General features: G+C 40.1%; 1 protein-coding gene across 3 annotated transcripts in view; it reads right to left on the bottom strand.

Annotated features, from left to right (window-relative positions):
- Window positions 1-19,587, bottom strand: part of PPARA (peroxisome proliferator activated receptor alpha) — a 275,101-nt gene that overhangs the window by 152,393 nt on the left and 103,121 nt on the right. For 2 of the 3 annotated variants that reach the window (XM_030960338.1, XM_030960342.1), the window contains exon 4: window positions 14,558-14,705. The gene's annotated coding sequence lies outside the window, so the exon portion shown is untranslated. Of the gene's footprint in view, window positions 1-14,557; window positions 14,706-18,752; window positions 19,373-19,587 lie in introns of those variants that run through there. The other variant, XM_030960340.1, reaches the window with a different exon arrangement.

Below are 19,587 nucleotides of genomic sequence, written 5' to 3'. Positions count from 1 at the left end.
GGAAAAACAATATATTAATTGATATTTCATTCCACTAAATATTGATCATGAGGTGATAGAAAAAACTGCAATGTGAAAAGAAAACCCACAGACATACATCTGTCTCTACACCATCCAAAGCGGCTGCCCTCCAATGCACTATCCTGCAAAATGGAGCGGAGGGCTTCACACTCGGAGGCTCTTTCCAAAGAGCATTTCCTCCTTCCATTACCTCCCAAGCGCAGCATTTCAGTGGCCAGCTGTGGTGGAGATGGTGACAAAGGCTCCGTCCCACGGCCCAGGTACCCCAGCTCACAGAGCTGCGGGCGCTGTGCCTGGCACGGGCAGCCCTGCCCGGGCTGCAGCAGCAGAGCCTGGCCCTGGAGCCCAGCTCCTGCCCCAGTCCCAGTCCCAGCCCCAGCTCCAGCCCTGGCCTGCCAGCAGCGAGCCCTGCTCTCAAAGGGCTCAGTCACAGCCAAGTCCAGAGGGCACGGGGTGCCACATGTGGCTTTCTCCGAGCTCCACCGACAACTGCCGTGGCAAATTTAGGGAACTTCTGTTACCCATTTCCATCCAGCCTCAGATCTCTAGAAAATACTCAACCACCAGCATTCTGAGGAGAATACACATTTCTTCTGTAAGCAAAATATATGTTTTATGGTTTTCCCTTACCAACTTTTTTTTTTAATGGTGTGAAACCACAAAATGTTTCTAATATTTATTTTTAGGGAATTATAGTAAAAGCATACTAGAGATTATCAGGACACAGTTGACAAGATATTTAAACAGTAACTTTCCCACAAATATTTATTTCGGTAAAATGACACCTAGTAATTTTGACCTCTTCTAATAACTGGTCTCTACTGCATATAGACTGTGGATGCAGAGGATGTGCATAAATTCTGGGTGATTAAAAAGTGAAAGCAAGCAAAATTTCTGAATAACAGCTGTAGCAGCAGATAGCCAGCATATCCAGCTAAAACTCTTATAATTTTTGTTTTAAAATAATGGCATGACATTCCTGATAGCATTTATTTTAACAGAACATCCACAAATGAGAATGTTAACCCTGCACAGTAAAAAAGAGATTACATGTGACAGTGTAGTCAACAACTTTTAATGCCCATGAAATATAAAAGACAGACCTATTTTTTAGAGAAGGATCGGACTTACATAGACAAATTGCTTAGTTCAGAGTGTTTTACTTGTATTTAATCAGCTTTCTGAATGACTTTCCCCCTAGTTTCTCAGAAATGATTTTTAGCTCCCTATTTATTTTTCTACTTTCTACATAAAACATAGGTCCTCTTGTTCTTTACTCTCCATACTACCTGCTCCTTCCTTTCTCATTTTTGTTATTGTGGAAAGAGCTGAGGTTCATCCCTTCTTTTGCCTGCTCCTAATGGGGATAATTCTGGTGCATTTGGAGGGTTAAAAGTGCCTCGCCTTTACACAATGATGGCTCGTATTCATCCACCCTTAGCTATACTTCCTCAAGGAGACACATAAATGCATTCTGTCTGTCACCACAGTTGTGAAGTAAGGTTGAAAGTTGTCTAACTTTAGGTTATCACAGAACTAAAAATTTAGGGATTCACGAAACAGCAAAACAATCACCTCAAGTCCAACTTGTAAGCTTCACTTAAAAGAAATGGAATTCCAAAAAGGGAGGTGGAAGAATTATTTTAAGATTCATCATGCCTGAATAAATTCAAATTATGCAAGTAGTAGTAAGCCACTATTTTCATACCACAGATTATACTATTACTGAATTTTATATCTCCTTTCTTTTCCTTTATCTCAAGTTCTGTCGATTGGAAACTCATTATAAACACTCCTGCTGAACACTAATTAATTTCCTTGTACTTTAACTCAGAGTGGCATCTCTTGTTCTTTCCTCTCAGTTTGGTATGACAGAGACATCCACACTGAGGTCACCTCTAAATAGATCATGATTTTTTGCTCTCCAGATAATACAGCTCATTTGCAATATGGGGTGGTTTGTAATCTAACAGCCTTCAGAAATATTTAATAAAAGATGATCAGGTGCATTCTTAGGTTGTATTTTTTTTAATAATCCAATAAACATATTTAATTTTTTTAAAGATTAAGTTATCCAGAAAAGTGTAAATTCCTCCTTTTTTATTTTATTGTATCATTAAAAAAAATTCCAGTGCAGATTATAAAAAAAATCACCAAGACTAATTTTACTTAACATTTAGACAGCTTTTGTTTTTAGAGCTACTCTCTAGGAATTAAAAATAAAAATAATTAAAACCTATCTAGAAAAGCAAAGCAGTATGGTGCACCATTCCCTGAAAGGACCAGTCTGAGGATTACACGGGTGCACACTTAGAGAAGGACAGCAATTACACACAGTGCCATTGTGCAGGTCACTTAGGGAAGTTCTATTTACTGCTGGATAACTTGCATTAATTCCAATGGATCAGTGGCCTACTAAATTATAGGGGAAAAACACTGAAATACCAAAGAGGCAATTCTGAAATGATCTAAACTGTAAAAGCAAGCTGAATGAGGATGTATTTCTACACCCTTCCCTTCAAAACATAATGAAGCATTTTGCAAAAACACTTCCTCCAGTACACTGTACTTTAACAATACTGTTGTATTGTATAAACTTTAACAATAGTGTTGTACAGAAAACTTGGCATTAAACCGCTAACAACATAAGTGAAGCTCTGGCACTAGAACGAGTGATTTATTTTTTAATTTATTTTTTTTTTCCTCCAAGAAAGGAGTCATTAAAAGGGGAGGTTGCACGAGCAGGTTTTTAAGGGTGCTGCCGACATAATGTTTATCTTGCAACTTTTTTCCCCCGGTTTTTTTTTTTTTACTCTACTCTTGCCTCGGGACCGGCGGCCGCTCCCCGGGCTCAGGTGAGCCGCGATGCCTTGGCAGCCCCGCACGGAGAGCCCGCTCCGTCCGTCTGTCCGTCCGTCCCGGGCAGCGCTCCCGGCAGCCCGGCTGAGCCGCCCGGAGCTGCGAGCGGGCACCCTGCTCTGCCCGGGGCACCGCGCTCAAACCTCCGCTCCCTCATCTAATGGGAGCCTCTGCTCACAACCGGGTGCCTCCCAGAAAGAGCTGCTGGAGATTAAAACAAAAAAAAAAGTATCTAGGAAAAAAGAAAGGAAGAAAAAAGAAAGGAAAAATAACACACTGGGGGAAAAAAAAGTTTGATTTTAGAAAACGGTAAGCTGCAAAAAGTAAGCAAATACACATGATGAAATCTTCATTGAAAACCTACAATTTCTCGGGTCTAAAAGGGCTTAAAATTCCTTTATATCATAAATTACTTTCAGGTTTTTGAACTACTCAAGAGCAGTCCAGTGACCAAGTTCTCTTGTATTAAGTATCTATGTTTTAATTACACCAGAGTGCAATAATCCTGTACAAAGCGAACTGCAATGCACACAAAATTTACATACAGCACAAATTCCTTTGTGGCTTTTTTGGTAGTGAAATGTTAACAAAGCTGAAAAATTTGCATGAACTGTAAGAAAATAAAAAGGGACTTCCATTACAGTATCACTTTCATAGCATAACTGCAATTACTTACTACACACAGAGACAATCCAAAATGGTTGTAGATGGAGAATTCTGTTTGTGAGTTGAGTGTTAGTATCAGATGTATTTATGTGGCCAACTTCAGCTCTACAGTTCAAGCTACCATTTCCATTGAGCCCATTAAAGGCAAAATATAAGGTACATAAGGTACATCTTAGATTGGCTAACTAAAGTATAACTGGAACCTAACACAATAACAGTATATTAGCACTGGTAAATTTAAATCCCTCTCCTTGAAAAAAAAACCAAACCTCCTAACATGAACAATATTGACACATTATTGTTATAATCAAAAATAATGTCAAGAGAATAATGAACCTACTGGAAGCATTCATGTATTTATCCAGCCAGATAAATACAGGCTTTTACACTCCTGGAATCAGCTGCAGGTATAATATACAGTTGTGAAAAAAGGACAGTATTTTACAGATTTTGCGCTCCATTAATGGTGTAATTTGAGTCTTTTGTCTTTCTGTCTGTCGTGTCTCACTTACTGCAGTTGTCACACATGCATTATTAAGTTTCATGAATTTCAAAGGGACGCCTGAAGTTATAAACTCATCTTTAACATGATTCTGCTACATTTCAGTTGCAGTGAACAAAATGTCCTGCACAGAGGCACAGGTGATAAAACAGAAAGGGCCAGTTCCAAGGCTTGGGATGAGGCCGTGCTCCTCCTGGGCTGTCACTGGTGTGTAAAATGGGTTTTAGAAAAGAAATGTCATTTTGGTGTGGTCAGCAAAGCAGAAATTCAGTGCCAAAAATATCTTTTTTCGCCCCTAATTTCCCGTTTTGCCATTTCAAAGACGAATCAGCATCCACATGATTAAATGCGTGCCATAATTTAATAAATAATTTAATAAAGGTGATTTTACTGAAGTTTATTACCAACACAAAAGCCTTTATAAGGAAAAGGCCAAATTAAGTTTTTGCTATGTTGTCTACACTAATAAAGTGCAGCATGAATACTAAAACTGGCATTGCAAAAAAAAAAAAAAGGGGGGGGGCAAAATTGTGAAAAAACCTGCTTCCACACTTATTCAGCAAACTATGTTTTTCTATTCATCCCAGGGGATGTCTGTGACTAATTCATGGTAAATTCAAGCTTCAAATTTAGAATTTTTTTTCTTAGGGCCTTAAAGCATTTTACTGAATATTTTAGATGGCTGATCAAAGCCCTGAAATATTAAAAGGTCAACTTGTAAATGTATATTCCCAGAAAAAGTTACCAACAGAAATATAATGCAATTACTTTTTTTGATGCACCAAAAATTTCAAGAAAACTGTACAGTATTTTTTCTAATGCAAACAAGTAACTTAGTATGAAAACTGTACAGGGAAAAAAACCTGGACCTTTTGTCTCTTGGAAACAGGAGAATGTGACTGGGTTTGACGTGGAGAAGTCTCCCTGACTCAATTAGAAATACAGCTGCTTTTCAAAACATTTTGAAGCCAAATACCAAAATTAAAGTTGATGTCTGAAGCTCATATTACTTCTGTCATTTATCTGTAATAAAATTAAACACCTTCACCTCCCCCCAGCAATCATTTCAATAAAATCACATACTCTGTCCCTTCTGTACATGGGCGCAGTATGGGACACCTGGATATATGTATGTATGCAGTTATAGTCTCATGCTAGCACAGTCAAGTAAGTGTGAATACTACTAGAATAAGACTCTAACTCAATATTGTTTGTGTAATTCTGCACAATAGAAATTATAATATTTTTATAACGCAACCTAAAGATTACTAATGAAGGATTACATTTGAATTACAACAGGAAAAATCAATGGAAGGCACGGTTCAGGACCATTGTTTTTCTAGTTATATAAACAAATGCAACATTTTAAAAACCTTAAGACAACTTAAATACACAGTAAGAACTACATAAAAGAAGTTGATGGTAGCAGCACTACACCAGCAGGAATTTTATCCCTCAGTGTTACCGTAACAACTCATCCCTACCCTCAGAGAAGGAAAGAGGCTCCCTGCTCTGGGACTGCCCGGATGCAGGACCTTGCTCCCACACCTGGGAGCCACAGGGAGACTGACATAAACATGAGGGATTTCACTGAATAAAGCACTGCATGTGTAGACCAGAATGTTCCAGCCTTCAGCTGGCAGTGCCCTGAGTGTTCAGCTCAGAGGGGAATGCAAAACAGGTACTTCAGACTCATTGTGGGGACTTGAAAAAACAGTTTTGCTTTAAAACTGCACTTACACGACTGTTTGGGGAGCAAATAGGGATCCCATGCTCATGGGGAAACATTTCTATAGGAATATCATGTTTACTGTCTAAGAAAATGATTGGAAATCTATTAGAAAAGGCCCTTTTGTGACTGAACTGCTGCACAGTTCCAGCTCATCTTTGCCTTTCCCTAACAGAGAGCACCATTTTGAGGCTGTCATGCATTTTTCCTTCCAAAGGGGTTAACGTCAGTGGAAAACGCAAGGATCCTCTTACCACAGAAAAACTGAGCAATGCAGTTTCCCAGAGAAGCTGCCTTTTTATTTTTACAGGTGCAACTGACGTCTGTCTTGTATTTTCTGCTCACCCAAGTATTAATTTAAAAACCACACACACACGAACGTATGATATGCAGCTATCTGCACTCAGGTAGCTTTTTTACACTTTCACATATTTCTTTTTACTCAAGTATTTAATGGAAGGAAGCACAAGAACAGATTTTAACATAAGACAAATAAGGAAAATAAGCATTCATATCAAATGAATTTTGCTGAATTATACTAGGCCTGAATATACATCCTAGTGTTTAGAAAAATGTTCATCTTCAAAATGTAAAGAACAGGCTTCGCAATTTCCACAGCACACCTAAAGCCAGACCAAACCTCACGTTCTACAGGACTATTTTTAAAAATTTTAATTATATATTTCAATGGTCCAGAGAATCAAACAAATCAACAGGGAAACAGAAATGGTTTCATATTAAAAGCAGTACAGACAAGTGTACACCAGTTGCTAAAGAGAGAAGGCTATTAAATACGAATGGTTCCTACGTGGTTTTCACCACAGGGGTCACATTTGGAAACAATTTTGATACCAAAATTAGAAGCTCATGTTTTAATTTCAGCAACATCTTTGTCTAGGAAATGAGAGAAATCTTACCCACCATTAAGCTTTACCAGGTACACTAGCTGGAAAAATCAGTGCCAGAAATAGTAATGCTGAGGAACCAAGTTCACACAGTAAAATAGACTATTCTCTGCTCATTCTATTAATCTAAACATTGCCACAGACAAAGCTCTTTTTTTAAACAGTAAAATAAACTTAAACAAAAAAAAATCCTGAGAGGTTTGAGTCAGGAACGTTCAAAGCAAAAGCACTCCAAAAGATTCCCTTCACTAAGGATCTTTTAGAAGAGGCACTTCTACAATGGCATCCTGAATTATCATATTGCATGCTGAAATGTTTAATACACTCTGAAAAAAAATTAGTTTTCCCTTTCATCAGGCATCCTATAGTTACTGTAAGGTTCCAGTATCTTCCCAAAGAAAAAGAAGTATTTTAAAATTTGAATACTGGCTGAGTATTTTCTTAAGTTTTTTCTTTTAAACTCCAAGCTGTTATCCACATTTTAAAATTCTACTACAGCTCATTAAGTCCAAAGAAAGCACAACCATACCAGTGCTTTAAGGCAAGAAAAAACCCCCAAAATAATGCAAATAGCATTGCCTTGAGACTCTTTTTAGTCTCTAAAATCCTACAGATAACAGAAAAGCTATACTAGTGCTGAAAAAAAAATGATAAAAGGGGATGGACTTTGTATTTTTGTTAGTAAACATATTAATTTCAACTAAGCAACAAGAGTGAGAAATAGACTTATGTCAACATGACAATATTATTTTTAGTGGAAAACACATAAATATACATTTCCATTCTATCTTCCAATAAAAAAAAAAAACTAAAATAGTGGACTTTCGGAATTTCCAGCAACAAATAAGGGACACAGAAGGGCTGGTTTCAGTCTTGCTGCAGTCAGCATCACTTGCTGCTCACATTTGGTTCAGCTCTGAACGCAAGTTTTCACTCAAAGGGTGTGATAGCTCAGCTGCTCAGCCACTGCTTTTGTTAAAAGAGCTCATTCTGTTGTATTACAGAATGTACTTTTAAGTCTAAGAGTAGATTATTACAAGTGTTTGTTTAAATAATTCAGCTGCAAAAAAACTTAAAGAGGGATGTAATATTTTACTTGAAATGACTGGAATGCAAAGACACATTTTTACCTTATTCCTATTCATGTTGACAGCCACAGAAGTTCCAAAATTTACTATTGTAGTGGGTGTTTTTTTGTGTGATGGCAACATTATAAGCTCCCCCCAATACACTCAGATCCCTTGTGCTCAGTTCTAACCCCGCTGTTTTACACAACTTGGCTGTCATCAGCAATTAGGGTTTTTTTGGGGTTTTTTTTGATAGAAGGAAAAATGTGGAAAAGCCATATGCTGGCTGAAGTTATTGTGTTTATAGCTTAATTATTTTATGATCAAAAATTTTATTTCACAGATTATACTGCTGAGCAAAAAGAGCATACAGATGAAAAAGAACCAACTTCCAGTAAAAGGTGGTGGTTTTCTGTATGCAAGTCTTCCAGATAATTTATCTCAACTTCCATGTTTATATATGTTCCCTAGTCACAGCACCTAAAAATGAGATGCATCACATTCTGCCACCAGTTACTTTCAAAGCCAAGAAAAATTAAAAAAAGGAAAAAGAAAAAAAATCCCAGCCTTTTTGCATAAAATCAGTGATAAAAACGAGGAAGTTCTAGCTCTCTCTGGCTCAGTACCCCATGCTTGCCATGCTTGGCCTCACAGGGCCCTGTGTGTGCGTGCACTGCTGCAACACACAGAAAAAGTTAAGGAAAAGGTGCTGAATCCAATCTTCTGGGACTCAGCACCACATTTCCTTACAGGCTGAGAAACCAGGCTCATTCTGAGACCTCAGAGGCCCAAGTTTGATGCTGCAATTGCAATGTGCTTTCTCACTTTCTTTTAAGTGAAGAAATCGCTATTTTTCACTAGTCTGTGCTTCCTCCTTTGGAAGAATCCAGTCAGGGGTAAAAAAAAAATAAATTAAAGGCTGAAAAGTGAGCAATTGAATTACAGGGGGAAGACCCAAGCAATATATTTAGTTCAACGAGGGATTAAGTGCCACTGCCACTGGTAATTAAAGGGCTAATACGTCCTCTTTGAAATAGTTTGACTTTTCCTCTGGCTGCGAGCTGGGCGCCCTCGGAGGTTGGGTTGAGGCAAACCTGATACTCTGCCATTCTCCGGCAGCACGTGCCGAAATTAGTTCTCCGTTTTGTGGTGGCCCTCGGAGAGCAATTCCCATTGAGAAGTGAACAAAGGCCGTGACCCCGGGGTCAGAGTGTAATGCAGGAAGCATGACCTCCCCTTTGTTCAGAACAGCACTGTTTACTCTGCCTAAGTAAAGATCACCAATACATTAACTAAAGAGGATTAAAAAGGTCATATCCCTAGGGATGGAGCTCACGCAAGTGGCAACTCTCTTCAGTCACTAAATCACTGGACTTCCCCATCTACCCCCCCTTCAAAAAAGAGACACCTTAAGCTGTCATGGCTCAGTGCCACATTATTTTCAGAGCAAAATTCTGTACAAATCCACCTTTCAGAACCAGGTTAATTTCTGCAGAGCTAGCCAGCTGCTTGAAAGTTATTTTTAAAGTTATCAAAATATTCTAAGTGGAAACTTACCATCACATTACAATTTTTTTATTTTGTATCGCCTTTTGAAAAATTCTGAGTTGATTTATAAAATTGATCGGGTTTTAAAGTGGTTATTAAAAAGTGCAAGTAACTATTATGAATGAAATTCTTAAAATATCCTGTGGTCTGTAGATGGGCAGAGAAGTTGCCTGTTACTGTAGACAACTGCTAACTCCATGATGGCTCACTTGCAAAGAGGAGAACAAGGAAAATAAATTGAAAATATGCTGCCTATATAATTTCACGTATGCTGATTGCTAAACTTTATCAGGCTAAATAAGCATTTCTTTTGGCTGTTAAGATTTCTCTTACCAACTTCTCGTAAGATCTTAGAACATCATTATTAATATGGGTATTAAGACAAACATCTCCTGAAACAGCTAAATTAATGCTGCATTGGTAACATACAGCTAGGCAGCATGTTGGAGTGTCTCCTTTCCATTCTCACCTCTAATCCACTGGCCTGGTGAATGATCCCAAGTTTGCTTGTACCTTGGTTTCCTCCTCTGTGATGATATGGCTCACTGGGATGCAGATATTACCAGTAGTTAGATGGCCACAATAGGAGGAAAAGAGCACACAGAAGAGAGTTGTCCATACGAAGAAATTTTTCCTTCTTTATCCTTAGGCAGAGGCACTTCTGATTAAGCTGAACATTATGTTAGAGCTTCCAGAAGAAAATAATAGGAATCAGGCCAGGCAAGGGAGGCAAGCTTTAGATCGAAGTCTTTGGCGCCGGGAGCTCAGCACCACAGACAAACTCCACACAGGGTAAATGATTTGGAACCAGCATGAGATCACCCAACACCAGCAACATTGAGAAGAGGACCAAGAGTGGCCCAAACTCCAAAAATCAAGGTCCTAGAGTCCCATAAAACAGCATGAACAATACAGGGGGAGGGCTGAGACTGTGTCCTTCGATTCTCAGACACTTTGAGCAAAATAGCTATTTTTGGATCCATAACAATATGCTCACCTTTTTAGTTTCTAGCAGCATGAATTAATGCAAGAGGTGTGACAAGCTGGGATCTCCTTACACCCAGCCTGCTCTGGCCCTTCTTCACCCACCACTGCAGTTCCTGCTCCTCTGGTTTCTGATCTTTCCTCACCACAGTAGTAGCAATCACAAACTTACTGTAGATTCCAACACAGCCAAGAGTAAAGAGACTTGCAAACCATGTGTCTGCACCATGATGGGCATCATTCCACTGCAGGGGGTGAACAACTCACACTCATAGTAACTCCCACCTGTCTAGTTCTGTGCCTGAAACAACCAAATCAAGTAACACACTTTCCTGTGACTGCTGTTCCCTGAAATCTGATGTGATAGTATTAGGCATTTTATTATACACCAGGAGTCAAGGACAGAAAGTGGAGTCAGAAAGCCTTGACAACAGATTTAGAAAAGGCTGTGTTCAGGACAAAGCAAAAATGTACAGCAGGTATTTAAAATAATGTTGTTCGTTCATCAGCTCTTCCCATCGATTTCAAGGGAAACACTCTGCTTTTTGGCACAAAAGATTATGCAGGCATAATATATCCATCAGGAAAAAAGGGTAACAAAATCTCCAGCCACAGAAGGAGCAGGTGGGCAAGAGCAATGTGAGTACTGAGCAAAGCTTTGTATCAGGCTGAGGCAAAGGGGTACCTTTTCCAAAAAGCACTGGACTGAAACAACCAGAACAAAGAATATACTTAGACATTAAGATGTAAAAATGGAGACTGGGAGCATAAGGACTGAACCAGTGGCATAAGGACAATTTACTGACATACATTAGAAGCAGGAAGACTGCACAACAATTGTCTGGCAAGTCTGAAATAGTACTGGGAAACAAAGGGAGTGAAGAAAGAGGACAAAAAACACCACAGAAAAAATAATGGCTGATTATGACCTTGAGCTATTTAGTTATGCACAAGAGGAGCCTTGCCTTTTCTCACCCTGTATGACCATACTAACATTTCTTGTTAGCTGGGTTCCTAATTTGGGATATTCATAAAAAATACCCACTACTTCTTCCAGTGGAAATTCCTAGTCTTTTCTTTTTCAGTTCTCTTTCACACCAGCCAACAGCACTCTCCCTCCAAGATGGGAAGCAAAAACAACACTCAGGAAAGTGAGGGAATAAGATGTCCCTTCTCTTAAAAAGGAAAACAGAGGAAACATAATTCTGTGACACAAAATCCTTGCACTGTTCATTATTTGGGGGGGGATGAAGCAATCTTGACCCTACCTCATATCCTAAGATATGCCTCTCTATCTCCTGATGCCCAGAAATCCAGACAGACCAAAAGGTACCTTTTAGGCTAAAACAAAAAGTTTTTAGGCTTAATACAGAAGGAAAAAGCTATGATATTTGAGTCACAAAATTGTCCCCTCTGGTCCTTTCAAATAGCAAATCCCATTAATCAATTCTTTTGCAAGTAAAGGGTGAAAGAACAGCAGATAGCAAAACAGAAAGTGCTGAAATAAAGGGATAAATTAAAGGCAAGCCATTCTGAGGAAACACACAGCATTTCAGAAGCAGCTCAAGGTTGGAGGCAGGGCTTCCTAACAAAAACCTGCACTTTTCTATCAGGAATGAAAGGACAGCAGTCCTCAAAAATAGCCACAAATGATGATCCAGATTACATGCCAATGAATTCTGTGATTTAGTAAACCGTCTGGAAGGCTACTTTAAAAGATTATAACTTTAATGCCTGAGCAGGGATTACATAATGGGGAGAAAAACAACATTGATCACATGGCAAAAAATATGTCTTTTTTAACTTTGAGAGCATCCACAGAATTAATTATTATTTCTCTGGCCTTTCAAAAGGGCTTTGACAATGTGACTCATGAAGACTATAAAGAAAACACAATAGTCATGACTGGAAGTTGGAGTATTGATTAAAAACAAGCTAAGGAGTCAGAGGTAAAATGTACAAATGAAAAGACACTTTGACAAGATAAATGTTAAGAGCTGTTGAATGCAGAGGCCACGCTGGTATCAGTTTTTAACTTTAGTTTATGTCTAGAAAGATCAGCTGTAAAATAAAGAGGGGCAAAAAATTACAAGCAAGGGGAGAGTACTGGAGTTACTGAAGGGTTTAACCAAGCTGAGTGAATGCAAAACACAATAAATATTTTTTTAAATAATTGCTAAGGAGATCATATTGCAACATTCTCCAAGGGAAGGACCTGGGTGCCACCATAACAAATCAAGGGAAACTTTCAGGGATATGCAGTAATGTCAGGTAAGTCAAGCAGGAAAAGAATTCTGTGTTGAAAACATTATCCTTCTAATATCCGCCTGCCAGGGAAACAGCTTCCTGGAGAATGCTAATGAGCCTTTCCTCATTAAAGCTACAGAAGTAACAGGAGTGCAAGGGCAGGTGTCTACAACAATGTCACTTTCAAGAGACTGCCATATATGAAACTCTATAGTGATCTAACTGTTTATGTGAGTGAGCATGTGAGCAACACAGGGAACACAACAGAGATACAGAGTCTGAAAGTCAGGATCTGTAGTCTGACTTTCTCACCTGCTTCCAGTCTTGAAAGGGAAATTATTCAGTTGAATTAAACAAGCAGTAAATTCAAACTACAGGAATATATTATTTTTCAATGTGCAGCCTGAGCATATGAAAAATCAATGCCTTATTAAGGGACATCAGCAGGAATAGGCAAGAATGATTCTATCCATAGCCTACAAAACCAGAAAAATATAGGGTTGGATGGGATTGTTTGCTGGAAAGACCACACGGACCTTTGAGCAAAGCCAAGCGACATTCCTGCTGCACTTTCTGACAAGGCCAGGGTATTCCAAAAAGATCTGAGGCTGGTCAACTTCACTCTCTTACCAATCAATCAATTTTGTAAAAAATGTCAGGGTAGACTTGACATTAATTACACCATGGGCCTGTTCCAGTGCAGTAATTCCTACTTTTGTTTTCTGTGGCCAAAAGAAATTACAAAGAAATAGACGAGTTCACTTTATCTAAAGCAAAATGCCTCATCCTCTAAGCTGGCTATGGTGCCTGACACAACACTGCTGGTGCATCATTTACACGTCACAAAAACATGTATGTTTACTTTGCCACCTGCTCTCCCCCTGCCACCACAAATAATTAGCAAGAACCTCAGTTTTAAGGTTTTGTTTTACTATACAAACACTGCGTATAGCGCTCTGCTTCGTAACATATAAATACATTTTCCTTTTTTATCTTACTATCTTTTTTCCCATGCATGCATCATTATTTGCAAAACCTATTTAATAATTATAAGACAGTCCAAGTTGTGTGTCAGATCCTGGGATATTGCCACTCATACAGTGGTTTGCTACACTCAGTCTTTGGTCTTGTGGCTAACAATTCACCCAAGCTGTGAGAACACCTCACCACAACCCACACACTGCTGCTCTTCAAAGGAAGACAAGGATACATAATTAAGAGATGATGAGCTCAAATATAAGACATGAGATGTGGGAGCAGATTTTTAACCACACCGGTGAGTGGTTTTACTACTGAAGTTTCACCAGCTGTCTTTACTTATGGTATCAGTAGAACTCACACGTTCTCAAATTATATTTGCAGCAGCAAAGGGGAAAAAAAAGGAATGCTAAAACTGTACTACTGCATAAAAATAGTTTTAGCTGACCATCAACTGGTCAAAACTGAAATTGTAAATCAGCATTATTAACAAATTGCCCTTGTAACAAGTGGGGCCTATGTCTCAAAAAAAAAAAACCAAACCAGCATCCAGTTTTGCTAAAAATACTGTCAAAATTTCATCCCACAAGAACTGTAACCTGAAAATATTCTCAGTCTCATTTCAAGACTTTATGATGCTGTAAGTGTGGCCATAATATAAAGAACTATAGACAGAAATATCTGTGTGTACATGTGCCAGCTCAGGAACTAAAGGCACAATGCAGAGTGGAAATGAAAATTCAGATGTGGGTACAGATCCACTTCAGCACATACAGGATCAGTCCCTCACTGGCTATTCAGAATAAACAAAACATCAAACTACTTTTCTTATTACTCTGCAGAGCTTAAACTAGTTTTTGTTGCTCTTGTCATGACTGATTAGGGAATGAATTGATAAGTCTGGAGCAAAACAAGATGTGAATAAAGCTACCAAACTCAAGTGAGGGCCACTGACCAGCTTTCAGAAACAGACATAAGAAATAGCAGGATTACATGCTCGCCTGCTTTCTGATTAATAACAACAACAAAAAAAAGAATAATTCAGTTTTACCTAAAGGAAGTCTTCGTTTTGTGCCGATGCAGGACCACATCTCTACAAGCCAGGGACCCTTTGCAGGGCCAGAGCCTCCCAGCAGCAGCCACACCCTCCTCTTCCTCATTTTTTTCCACTGACCATTAAATACTTTCCAAGTCAGGCACTGAAAAAAAATGACCCAAAACAAAACCCACATTTTTAATGGACATCAGATACCACATTGCTGATTTAATTAGGCAGATTAGAAACAAATAAATATATTTGCACACACCCCCATATTTGTATTTTCTGTTTCATTTCAAACAAAATTGGTAGGCCTGATTTGAATCTCTATTCAAACCACAGGAAAAAAAATAATGAAAACGTGTTCTATGCTGACAGCAGAACTAAGCCCTCTGGCTATCTCTTTTTAGAGTTTTATATGACACATTGTCCATTGGTACTGGAAAAATTCACAGAACAGGAGCTTTTTAGACAATCTTCAGATAAACCTGTATGTTTTGTAGCAGTAATAGATGCCAGCACACTACAAGCTGAGAGAGACATCCCAGAACTTGTCTCTTCAGGGATTCTTTGAATTTGAAACTCAGGGAGATCTGACTTTATATTTAAAAAAAAAGGAAAAAAAATGAAAAGAAAAAGAAAAAAAAAAAAGAATACTTTTCTTGCTTATGTATCACTCAAACAATCCCAGGTAATAATGATGTTGCATAGCAAGTATCAGACAACGTGTCCTTTCTCTTATAATATTTCATACAATTTCTTCTATCCATAATTTGGCGGTACACAGAACTATCTGGAAACTGATTGTTGCTACAAACTGTTTTGCACATTGTGTCAAATCTGCTGGCTTTAATTCATTATTTAAACAACACTGTAATTATAATACATTTAGTATTCTAGTTAACACGAATTCAAAGTGAGAAAGCAAACTTCTCCCATATTTAAAAAAAAAAACCTACTTATTTTCAAATAACCAGCTTCAGCATTCAACAACAAAGCAGAAATACAACATTTAGGGTTCAGCAACTTGAGCTCAATTATTTTTGCAAATAACTGCAAGATACTTTTGGGGTTTTTTTTGTTTTGATCACCAGGACTGTGAAATTAATATTAAAATAAGCTGCTTATCTATTTAAATTTAGAACTAAATTTATAACCTGAATCCACAGATTCATGCTATTATGCTTGCTGAAAGAACAAATTAGTATCAAAATAAGAACAGAGGGTATGTTGAGAGGTGTGTTAGGGGATGACAACATACCTTACAGGCTGTATATTAAATAATGCCAAATCCAAAATTATTTTGTAAGGCCAGCATCTTCTACATATTTATTCATGTACAATTGTACACCCACAGAAAAACACTGCTATAAGCAAGTGATCCACTGCCCTACTAGTCGAGGTGTTTGCAGTTCCATACAGTCCTGCATCCCAACAGGTTTCCAATATACAATTCTGAATTCTCAGAGCCAGCATAATGCTATATTTGCACATACAGTAAAACATGTATAAATTACTTGCAAATTACATCAATACTGAAGTATTTCAAACACGGTTATTCCCAAAGAAATCTTTGTTCTCTAAACTGCAGAATACTAGCTAAGACTGCCATTTATATCGGAGTGCTCCACTACACCACTGACTTTTAAATCCAAATACACAATAAGGGAAAATGCTAGCACATTTGTATTTTACTGGTCCACAAAACAAAGATTCACCATTCCAAGCCCTCCCTCCCATCCATGTATTCCACATCAGAAAAGCACACTCACTCCAGACTGTCTGCATTCCTATTTACGGAGATGCTCTGCAATAAAGGGAGCCAACAGAAATCCAAGGGTTAACAGAAGAAACAAAACCAAACCCTAAACCAAACCAACAAACCCCACTACCAAAATGCCCAGCCACGCTGCAGTCCTTGCAAGAAAAGGAAAATGTTCAGCAGACAAGAGCCTAACAAAAAGCAAACGGAGAATTTAGCGTCGCTATTGCCTGGATACCAATTTGGGATTTAGGCAGCCTTGGATCACAAGGACTATTCCCTTGAACATCCAGCCCACAGTTCCTGCACTGTTTTCTACAAATACCACATCCAAACTGTGACTAAACACCTCATTATGCTTCTCTGGCACTGTTAGGAGGACACATATTGTACGATTTTCTGGGGCACATAAAAGCAGAGGGGAAAAAAGTGGCTGCTTTTTACCAATCGGTAATGAAATGAACAAGTTCCCTGCAAAAGCTTGCATGATCAGTAAATCTTCTTCCTCCCTGCCCCTTTTGACCTGTGTAGGCAACAGGTGACAAAATACAGCCCCAATCTTCAGCTTTACAAATAAGAAAATGTATGTAGACAATGAGACATCTGCACTGTAATACAGCCTTCTAAAATAAATTTAAATTGAATTAAGAAACTTAGCCAGGCCTCTACATTGGCTTCAGAAAGTAAATGCTTTTCTTAATATTTATTTGTAGAGGTTTCATTTAAAGAAAATACTGTCCTCACAGTTACAAAAAATAACTAGTGACTTGAGGTAACAATCTGGTATTGACAGATCTTAAAAGAGAAAATCCAAACTGCATTTTCAAAGGAACTATATGCCTCAAATATTTCACTACAATCTCTTTTTTCTATAACTTGCTAATTGATCTTAAATATGTAGATGAATTATGAGCCAATAACATCCAATTTTCTTAGCTCTTACTCCAGACAAACATTATATTCTGATTTATGAACATCTGAAATATTTAACTTGCTGTTCATGGCATTTAAACAGTTAATCTAATTTATGGCAAGTAAGGATTCCACACTAAAGACTCCTTCTACTTTCTCCTTTAAGCTTCACCACTTCAAAAGCCTTTTCCCCATCCCTTATTATTTAAGAACAGTCTTCCTTTGTGCACTGGACATACTATGGCAGTTCAGGAGGCTGTGGCAGTTACATGGTTCCTTTGCCAGTCACCATATTGCTCATTAAATAATTTTACTCCCATATATACACACACAGCTGGTAAAGGGATGGCTCTGCTGCATTCAGCTACATCTACACTTCCAGAGCGAGCCTCGAAATAAAAAAATCACAGCGTTACAAAAATGCTCAGCTCTCATCACCGTGCACTTCCCGAGTCTCCGACTGCTCACGCTACGTTGGCAAAGCCGTGATGGAGCAGTACACCTGTGTCTCTTCCAGAAAAAATCCACAGCAGCCTAAAAACGTTTCAGTTCTGTTAATACCCACTTCTCAGTTTGCAATTAAATAGAACCTTTCTTTAAAGAAAGGATTCCCTAAAATATTTTACACGCTTACAAACAGCCCTCTATTTCAGAAAGCTTTACAAATTCTTCCCTTTGCAAACATTCAGCTGTGCAGCACCAGCGAAGAGCTCCGGGTAAGCAGATGGTTAAAATTCTGCATCATTTTTAAGAGCCTAAGAGAAAGCATTGCCTTTTTTCGGGGGAGGGCGGGGGTGGAGGAGAGGAGAGAAAAAAGCTGAGACCAGCAATTTGCAGCCCCCTTTTTTTTTTTTCCTTGACAGCAGCAAGCTCCGCCTCAGTCTGGCCCTTCCTCCAACCTCTGCTAACCTAAAAACCAGCGCCAGCCTGGCAGCGGGTCAGGGATTCAAAAGTAAACATTATCCTCCTGCCATTTTTCAGTGCTGTTTATCATATCCTGATCCCCTTTTTTTTTTACCCCCCTCCTCCCGCTGCCCCCCCGCCATTGCTGAATTCCCCGTCTCTGCTCGCGGTTTGTCCAGCCCTGGGAGTCCCGCTCCGATGCGCCGCGGCGGACCTGCAGGGCGCGGTGCGAGCGCGGCTGCGGCCGTGCCCCGCCGGGCGCATCTTCCCTCCCGCGGCATGGGATGGGACGGGGTGGAATGGGCTGGGACCCACCCGCTCCCCGCACAATGCACTCGCCTCTCTCTCTCAGCGCTGCAGCTGCCGGCACAAACGCGGCTTTTGCCTCCGCGGCTTTCCCGTTTTCTTATTTAATTGTAAGGGGAGTGCTTAAAGACCAGAGCCATGCAGGAGCGGCCGTGAGGGCGCCGTACGGCGCTGCACCTGACTCTTTGTTATCCCTCATCGCTCATCCCCGGTCCCTTCCGCTCCGCGCTTCCTCCTCCCACCTTGCACTGCTCCTCGTTAATCAAGGCTCCGTAAGAAAACCAACCCGACTAACTGAAGTAGCTGCGCGTTAGGGGTTTTTACCTAGTCGTGCACTGCATGGTGTGGATAGCGGGCATACCGGCAGGAGGAGGAAAGGAGATTAAAAAAAAAAAAAAAAAAGGAAAAAAAAGAGGGGTGGGTGGAGTAAAAATAAATAAAAAATAAATACATAAGGAGAGCGAGCGGGATGGTGCCGCTGGAGCTCCCGAGCCGCCCCTCCGGCTGGGGAGGAGCGGGAGCGGGGCCGGGCGAACACGGCCATGTTGTGCGCGGGGTCAGCGCGGGGCACTGCGCTGTGCGGCGGAGCGCTGCATCTGCGGGCGACTCCTGTTATTTCCCTGCTAAATCCTCCGCCCCCACCCCCTGCACATTCCTGCCCGGCAGAGCTGGATCTGGGGGTTATTTGTATTATTTCCCATTAAATCCACCCCCCCTCCTCCGCCTCCTGCCAGGGAACGCCGGCTCGGAGGCTTCGCCTGCACCCCCTGCTTTCCCCTCTCCGGGCAAGCGCAGGGGCACGGCGGCTCAGCAACAAGGTCATGTGCCATCGGCCCGACGAACAAAAGCCCTTCCCTCGTTATTTATTTATGGATTTGGGGCGTGTTCCCGGTGAGGAGGAGCCTTTGTGCGCGCAGGTTTCACGCCCACAGGGGCGCAGCGGCCGCAGCTCGTCCAGAGGCGCCGCGGGACAGCCCGCGGGCTCATTAATAATTGCTCGCCATCTCCATATTGAAATTGCGGAGCAGCGCATGATTAATTAAGGAGGGAAAAAAGAAAGGGGCGAGTGAGGGAGGCCCGCGCGGACCCGGCCGCGTTAACCCCTTCGCGCCCGCCGCCCGGGAACTCGCCGGGAATATTAATTAATTCTGCTGTTTGC

The sequence above is a fragment of the Camarhynchus parvulus genome, chromosome 1A (assembly GCF_901933205.1).
Source record: "Camarhynchus parvulus chromosome 1A, STF_HiC, whole genome shotgun sequence".
NCBI lineage: Eukaryota > Metazoa > Chordata > Aves > Passeriformes > Thraupidae > Camarhynchus > Camarhynchus parvulus.
The sequence above is the reverse complement of the archived record's forward strand: the minus strand, read 5'-3'. Positions and strand labels throughout refer to the sequence as shown.